Here is a 606-nt window from a genome sequence, read left to right as displayed (position 1 = left end):
GTAATCCATAACCAGTTAGCCTCTGTTCATTAGTTCAAACTCAAAAACAAAGAATATCAACAAATGTGACATAATCCTGAAGAAAAGTGGGGAACAAATAGAGTCTTGCAAATATGAATTCAAGTCCCTTTAAAAAAAACAAAAAACAAAACAAAAAAACATCTGGAGGCTGAGCTGTGTGTTTTCCGGAACAGAGACCGAACTAGACCATGACCCAGCACCACCTGACTTCCTCAGCCAGACTCTGGAGTGCTGACACACGGCGGTGACCCTGACCTGTGTGAGGTCACACCCGTTTCCACTTCCCACAATCCCGCAGTGTGACTGTAGCTGGTTTTAAACATCTCTAAAAACAGGCAGTGTGTGTATAAAATTAAAAGGGTGACATCTGAGATATTTTTGTCAGGAATGAAATTTCGGATTTATGTTTTAGGATGGTAGTAACTGTCAAACAGATTCAAAAACATCACAGTGAATTAAGAAATTATGACAGGCCATTTTATAGACATAATCATTTAATTACAAATAGAAAAACATGTGCCAATAAGGACAATAAAGAAAAACAAGATAAATTTTGAACTACAGCTCATGTTCCTGACAAACTCA

This window comes from Thalassophryne amazonica, chromosome 5 (genome assembly GCF_902500255.1).
Source record: "Thalassophryne amazonica chromosome 5, fThaAma1.1, whole genome shotgun sequence".
Taxonomy (NCBI): Eukaryota; Metazoa; Chordata; class Actinopteri; order Batrachoidiformes; family Batrachoididae; genus Thalassophryne; species Thalassophryne amazonica.
This window is presented reverse-complemented; position numbering follows the sequence as displayed.